This window comes from Rattus norvegicus, chromosome 5, assembly GCF_036323735.1.
Source record: "Rattus norvegicus strain BN/NHsdMcwi chromosome 5, GRCr8, whole genome shotgun sequence".
Classification (NCBI taxonomy): domain Eukaryota; kingdom Metazoa; phylum Chordata; class Mammalia; order Rodentia; family Muridae; genus Rattus; species Rattus norvegicus.
The window spans coordinates 104,268,569-104,276,468 of NC_086023.1; the positions used below are offsets into that span (position 1 = coordinate 104,268,569).

Here is a 7,900-nt window from a genome sequence, read left to right on the forward strand (position 1 = left end):
GGATCATCTTGACTAGAGTAATTGAGGTAGGAAGACTGTCCACTGTGGGTACCCCTGGGATGTGATCTTAGATCGTATGAAATGGAGAAAGCAACGTGAGCCTTAGCATTCACCATTCTTTGCTTCCTGTGTATAGAGTGTGACCGTCTTCCTTAAGCTCTTGCTACTGTGAATTCACCATGATGGGATGGTGTGTCAAAACAAACTCTTTCTCCTGCAAGTTAATTTGTGCCCATGTGTTTTTATCACAATAACAGAAAAGTAACTAGGACAGTCCTTGTAAGGTTCTGTGTGTCATTTGGGTTGGACTCAAAGGCAGCAAGGGAGAGGAATGTTGACTCTTGTCTCCATTTGTCTAGGATGACCTAAGGAAGAGCTATCTGTATGTTTATACTGCAGGATTTTTACAAGGGAGTCAGGAAAGAAGCCTGTCTTGGGAAGAAAAAAGTTCCCATTAGGAACCCATTGTGGGATTTATTTATTTAGGCTTGCACCTGTGTGAAGGTGGTTGCTGCTGTTTGGATCTGATCTGTCTCCCAAAGGCTCATGAATTGGAAACTTAGTCCCAAGCTTTCGATCCTATTAGAAGATGATTAAATCATGGGGTCAATACCCTGGCATAAAGTCTATGTACTTTTCCCAGGACCAAGTTAATCCTTACAGAAACAAGTCTGGTCTCTTCCTGAGCTCTTGATTCCTTACTTATACACATGGCGCCTCTACAAGAAAAGGATCAGCAAGGGTGAGTTCTGCTTACAAGGGAAAAAGAATAAAGACCTAGGGTAGCTATTTGACTTATAACCAAGGCCCAACTGGTTGCTTCAGAAAGGTAGTTTGAGCTGAGTGGTTGAACCACATTATATTCTGAAAAGAAGACAGTGCATTCCTCAAGTCATTTGATGGAGACATTTGTCATGTACTGTGATACCCTCATCCTCAATTCCAAAGCCCCAATATTTCCAAACCCTCAGTAAAGGAGAGGGATGAAGAGAAGGAAAGGTTGATCACCATGACTTTATATATTACTAAGTTTGGGTTCTCTGAGATACGGAAGATGTACAGGAGGTGGTGTCCCTCAGACTGAACACTATAAAGAAAAGTTAAGAAGCAACATGGGAACCCTAGAGGCCGAAGCTCAAGAATAATAAGCAGATTTTCTTTCTTATTCCTTGTTCTTTCTGACTACCCATAAAATGGCAGGAAGGGACACGCTGCCCTGTCAGCCTTGTTCTTTGTCTCCCTCACCTCATTGTCTAAGCCCACTCATTATACTACATTTTCTGTGCCTTTGGAGAGAAAAGTGAGCTTTTCAAACCATAACATTGGCAGCAGTTTTCTTCCTACAGTTTGTAAAAAATCAAATCAAAAAATCAAAAGAATATGAGCCAAACGTGCCCCAGCCATTTGGATTTACATGAAAAGGGAGCCATCAACACCTCCCTGCTTTGGCTGGCGAATGTATCTGATATTTCAGATTATGCTAGGTTCTTTCATGACCACAAGACCAAAACTAATCAGTCCAATTAGACAAACTTCCAGATTATAGCTCTGAAGTCAACTCAACAAGTAACATATCCAAATACATAATTTGCCAAGTATAATTGGGGAGGACGCAGTGTGGCTGGAGGGAGGCATGGAGGGGAGAGGAAAGTGGTTTCTGATTTATCAGAGAAGCTAAGTCCTACTCCAGCCCGAATATGAATCACAGAAAGAGAATAAAGTTATATTTGGGGCACCAAAACTACAGATCCTCATTTCCCCCCTTCAAATCAAAAAAGAAAACAGGTTAAAAATAGCATCCGAATGTCTTCAAACTAATTGTTAAAACATAGGAAGTATATTCCAAATGAATTAGTTAAATGTGAAGCAATTCAAACTTAAAACATCATGTGATTGTTTAGATAGAAATACCGAAAATGCCTGCAGAGTGCTTAGACACAGTGAAACTTCTATGTTACATCTTCTACCCCATGGCTCAGGTGCTTTTGTGGAAGAGGGGCAACAAGATTATTGGAGACTGAGGTCAGGAATAAGCAGGGCAAAACATGGCCTTCTGGACATAACAAGACCGCTGTGTGTGTTCATGACCTCAGCAACTGTGCTTGCCTGCTTGCACAAAACCTGCACAAGATCAAGCCAGTCCATGCCCCAGCATGAAAGCTTGAGGGGCTCAAGCCCCCCCACTTCTAACTGAGGTATCGACAGTAAATAGTTGCTGGGGAGAGAGTGAGTTTTCTTTAAGAATGTGATCACTGGCGGGCCTTCCATGCTCCAGTGGATTGTCCCATACCCATGAGTTTATGGATAACACAGATTGGCCTTAGTAGAGGGAGGAGCTTGGAGGAATCAGGGTGAATCTGGAAGGAGTTAGGGGGGAAAGTGCAGAAAATGTGATTGAAATATATTATATGTATTAATTTTGAAAGTATATAGATGAGTTTCTCTGATGGTAATGGTAAAAGGGTCTTTTGTATCATGGGAAAAAATAAACAGATTGAACCATTGACACATGAATCCTTAAATTATTCTGTATAAATATGAACAAATATACATATGAAAACAAAAATATAAACAAAACCAAAAACTAAGACAAATGCAGAAATAAATTTGTAACACACATAAATTATTAGCTTTAAAGATGCTCATTGTTTTTACTTGAAGAATTTGTTCTCAGAAAATAATTTAAGATTTATAAATTTGTGTACAAAAACATTTATAAGACATCATTGGCAGTAGATAAAATGGAAAGGATTCAAATGTTTGACAAGAATAGTAGACAGACCATACAATAGAAGTTTATAATGCTATGTAGAGTTAACTGTGAGAGGCAAGCAAGGTCATAGGGACACACTTATGATATGATTTTAAGTAAAAAAAATCGTACAATATAATTCCAATTTTGTTCAAAACTTGTTTCTCTATATGCAGACAGATATTAGTGGTTTATTGCTAGGCGAAAGAATGTGAATCTATATTTGTTTTCTTCTTTTATACTTTGCGTTCTAATGAAGGCAGCGTTAACCTCTGCACGCTGAAGGTTTGCTGGAACAAACCTACAAAGACATGAATTGGAGAGGAAACACAATTGTATTGTGTGAATCGTGGCAATCTCACAATGTAGTCACCCCTTAGCTCGACTCGATTTAAGAATTTACTCATTCTTTCTGTAGGAGAGGGAAGAATGAAGGTTCTACACAATTTTAGGATAATAGTGAATCATTTAGGGGTACTTTAGGGCTTGGAGAACATTCAACGACTTAAGACAAAGTGACCCACAGAATGGGCAGTGGTTTTTAAATGAGTCTCTTCAGAATATGGAATAGGGTCAAAATGAAAGACACTGGGGTATGACAGGTGTGTGGTCTGGCTTCCTGTGCTGAGTTTGTATTTCTCTGGTTAATGAGATTTCAGTAGATCAAATGGAAGGCAGTTGGTATCCAGGTCAAGTAGACAAGAGGACTTGGTGAAAGAGACCTATATGATAAAATATCATGATTAGAAGCAATGTAGAGGAGAAAGGGGTTTATTTTGACTAATGATTCAGGCTGGATAAAGTCCATCACGGCAGGGGAGGCAGACAACAGTCAGAACATTGGTGATAGGAACAGGAAGCTGGCTGGTCACATCTCATTTACACACAGGACGCTGAAAAAGATGTCAAGAAAGAATGGGGCTCTAAAACCCTCAAAACCAATCCCCTGTTATGTGCTCCTCTGGCAAGGCTCTGCCTCCTAAAGATTCCATAACCTCCCCAAACAGCGCCAGTAACTGGGACCAAGTGCTCAAATACATAAGCCTACGAGAGACAGGTCTCAAACTATAGCAGGTCCCTTGTTGTACATGGGAGATGGGAAGCCAGGCAGGGTCACAGAGAGCTTGATCTGCATTCATGTCTAAGGCCCTCTGTCTTCTTTTGCAATAGGTTAATGAATACTGATGAATTCCACATTGGGGGCATTCTCTGGGTCCCAACATTACCAAAATTCAAAACTAAATAGGCATTTACTACTTTTATAACGAGAAGCCATATAAGCTCGTCAGAACTTACTTGTTCCTTTGAAGCGTCAAGAAAACTGAAGCAGTGTCAGATCCAGATGTGCCAGTGTGAGAAGCAATGCACTAATGGTGATGGTGAACACTAAGGCAACTGCCAACAAGGGGAGATAAGAGGCCTGAGAGTTTCCCCCCCTGTCTCCCTCCCTCCCTCTCTCCCTCCCTCTCTCCCTCCCCCTCTGTTTCTTCCTTCCATCCTTCCTTCCATCCTCCCACCCTCCTTCCTTTCTTCCTTTGTCCCTCCTTCACTCCTCCCTCCCTTTCTCCCTCCTTCCTTTGTCCCTACTTCCCTTCTTCCTTCCTTCCTCCCTCCCTCTTCCCTCCCTTCCTCCATTCCTTCCTTCCCTCCCTCCTTCCTTTCTCCCTTTGCCCCTCTTTCACTCCTCCCTCCCTTTCTCCCTCCCTCCCTCTTCCCTCCCTTCCTCCATTCCTTCCTTCCCTCCCTCCTTCCTTTCTCCCTTTGCCCCTCTTTCACTCCTCCCTCCCTTTCTCCCTCCCTCCTCCCTTCCTTCTTTCCTTTGCCCCTCCTTCCTTCTTTCTTTTCTCCCTTCCCAAATAATGACTATTTTATAACGTACACACACACATACACACACACACACACACACACACACACACACACACACACACACACAGGGATTGCATGTCCCTGTGAATTCCAGGGTAACAGTCCACTACAGAGCTATAGACCCCATCCTATTTATATATATTTAAGACCAAAATATTACAACAGCTGGATCATTTTTATACTTGGAATTTTTATACTTGGAATTTCCATTATTCTTCATAAGTAAGCATGCTCATAGTTTTGATGTGTGCCTAGTTTCTAGTATGTGCTTTGCACCTTTTACTATGTGAGTCTGTTACCACTAAATACATATTGTTTTTATCTGTTTCTAAACGTACTTAAACAGTATCTCAGTTAGCTTTAACTGTCCATTGGACATAGCCGAGAAGGGAATCTCAATTGAGGGATTACCTGGATCTTATTGGCCGGTGGGATTGCCTTTGGGAGATTGTGTTGATTATTAGTTGAGCTAGGAGGGCCCAGCCTACTGTGTGTAGTACCATTCCCTGGGTAGGTAGTTCTGGATTATATAAGAAAGCTGAGTCTGAGCCATCAAGGGACATTCCTCTATGGTTTAAGCTTCATCTTCTGGCTTGAGTTCTGATCTTTACTCCCCTCAGTGATGGATTATGATCTGGAAGTTTAAGCCAAGTGTTCCCTTTCTTTCCTAAGTTACTTCTGGTCAGCAGAGTATTTTTACAAGAGCCATAAAAAAGAAACTAAAGAAATAGTGTGTGGTACATATATCACTCTGGAATGTGGCTGTTCTGTTTGTTGTGCTTTTGAGACTTACCTGCTTATGTGCTTACTTTATCCATTTCATTGGTTTATTTGTTTGTTATAAGAAAGAGATATCCAGAGTCCTTCACCCTGTGGCACTCACAACCATCTGTAACTCCAGTTCCAGAGGATCTGATACCCTACTCTGGCCTCCACCAGCACTACACTAATATACATTCATACATGCAGGCAAAACACTTATAACAAAACATGCTTAAATTAAAAATACTGAAGTAATCTTAAGTGCTATCTGCTTAAATTACACCTTAAGTGATATCTACTTTAAACTTTTGAAACATCATAGTTTTTATTTATTATTTTTTAAGCTCTGTGTATATATCTGAACATGAGTATATACACATGAGTGCAGGTGCCATTGTGGGCTACAAGTATCAGATCCACTGGAGCTATATGTGCCAGAGGTTGAGAACAGCCTAATGTGGTTATTGGGAACCAAAGTTGGGTGCTTTGCAAGAGCAGTAAGCATTCTTAACCACTGAGCCACATCTCTGGCCCCAGACCCTGGGTTTAATACTCATCACTGTAAAATTCCAAACCAAACCAGGAGACAGCAACAAGAAAAATCTCACATGCACAAAGAAAGCTTTAAAACTTGCTGTGCTGACAGAGAGAAGAGGAAAGAGTCATTTTTTCCCTATGACGATGAAAGTGCTCTGACCACTGAAAGTTGCTCTAAGGATAATAATCTCACCACAGACTTCTGCCCAATCATGTGCATGCCCTTGTCTTATCACTTATGAGAGAAGAAGGGCAGTGCTGGGAAGGGAACTGTTAGCCAACTCCACGAAAGTGTGCCGAATTTTTATGGAGGATGTTTGACTTCTCAAAGTGTTTAAGAAAGAATTTAAGTCAATTTAAAAAATCTTATGGGTCAAAGTAACTCTATATGGAATATCTATCTATCTATCTATCTATATCTATATATATATATATATATATATTACTTTCTTTATGCCCATAATATTCTTAAGCTGTAGTTATTATAATTATAGTTGTTTTATAGATGAGGAAACTGAAGTCTGAATTTTAGCTCTAACCTTTTTAATTAAAATTATGTTTTTCCAGTGTCAGAATTTTAACTGGGGAGAAAGTTTAATTTAAACTGCAACTGATTTGAAGGTATAAATGTTAGTCGTGGCATAGTGCAGTCTTTCTGTAGTCACACATTTTAACTTACTAGAAAGTTCTCATTTGTACACAAATGAGAGAAATTCTTAGAGAGACCCAGAGCCCACTGATCAAGGCGGGTGAAGCATGTGAGATGGAGGTAAGAAAGGCTGAGCCTTCCATCTGTGTGTCATCTGTTAATTCATGTTCAGCATATATTAAATACTCACTTTTTCTATAACCACGGGATGAGAAGAGACATTAGCTCTGCCGCTGAATTTTCACAGCCTGTACTCAGATAACTTAGTCTTGTAGATTTCCGTAGGAAAGAGCATACTGTATATATGGTGACAGGAGAATGAAAGATAGCTTTAGAGAACTGTAAACTTCTTGGAGGGCAATTTCTTTTAAAAATAAATAACAATTTTTTAAATAAAAGATTCTTTAAAAACAAAAAACATTTATTTTCATCTTCAGGATAAGGATGCTTTGTCTGCATGTGTATCTGCACTTGCCTGTGGTGCTCACAGAGGCCAGGAGAAAGTTCTAGGGAAGAAGCCCTTGAGGAAGACAGTTCCTTTTGATTGCTAATTTTATTGTATATGTATGTGTTTATGGTCAATTAGGTAAATTTAAACAAAACTCTGCCCAAAGCCTTTTGTGCCTGAACCTAGCATTGGTGACTTCTCAGCATGATTCAAAGGCTGCATGATTCTGGAAGCTGCTTCTAATAATTTACTGTTTCTGTGACTGCTGAAGACCAGCCTGGGCTTGGAAAAGGGTTCTGGGGAAGGGGCGTTTGGGAGCAGTTAAAGAATGACTTGAGGTCAATGAGGTGGGGTGCAAGCTGACAGCCTTGTGCTCTGCTTGAGACAGCTCTACAGAGATCTCCAGACAACTCAGCTCTTGCTAGAAAAAAAAAATCTAAAAGCTTTCTGGATGATAGCTCATGGGTTTTCCAACTAAAGTCAGAAAAGCTGCTAGGAAAAATGTCTTAGATTTTCCAACGTCAGAAACCCTGCCTGAAAAATTCTAAAAGAGCTGTGTTCACTTTCCAAGAAGTTTTCTCTGGGTAGCTCTCTTTTACAAACCCAGCCTTTTATTTACATATCAATTCAATTGATTACTTTAGGTTCCCTTTTGATTATCCAAATGAATTAGCATTTTTTAACTTATCTCCTTAATTTTTAGAAGACAGCAAGTACATTTTTTTTACGTGCCAAATAAATTCAGAGATCTGCCCACCTTTATAAGTACAGACAATAAGCTAGCTGGATGGAATTCAACTCTGAGATCACCATTCCCACCCTACCTGGGCCTCATCTATCTTGTCCCAGGCTGACCTTGAACTCAGGAATCTGCCTGCCTGCC

The 7,900-nt window shown here is 40.2% G+C and overlaps 1 pseudogene; it reads right to left on the reverse strand.

The window, feature by feature from the left end:
* Positions 1-7,478: 7,478 nt before the first annotated feature.
* On the reverse strand, positions 7,479-7,582 carry LOC120103247 (U7 small nuclear RNA; annotated as a pseudogene).
* Positions 7,583-7,900: the final 318 nt, after the last annotated feature.